A 311-nucleotide genomic window follows, 5' to 3' on the forward strand; every position below is an offset into this window, starting at 1 on the left:
CACTCAGGATAATCTCCCTTTTAATTAACTTAAAGTCCATTAGGGACTTTAATTACATCTGCAAAATCCCTTCACTTTTGCCACAGAATGCAACCTAATCGAAGTACAGATTATCCCATCACATTCACAGGTCCTGCTGAAACTCAAGGGGAGGTTATTATACAAGGGCATGAGTCACTAGGGGTCATCTTAGACCTGCATATAAAAGGGTCTTTGAGCCAAACTTCAATTAGCCACACCAACAACTAAAATCCACCAGCAAGGACTAGCATAAGCAAAAGCAAACTTGGAGAATCAAATCAAGTTTCAAG

Source organism: Piliocolobus tephrosceles, chromosome 17, assembly GCF_002776525.5.
Source record: "Piliocolobus tephrosceles isolate RC106 chromosome 17, ASM277652v3, whole genome shotgun sequence".
NCBI classification, from domain to species: Eukaryota; Metazoa; Chordata; class Mammalia; order Primates; family Cercopithecidae; genus Piliocolobus; species Piliocolobus tephrosceles.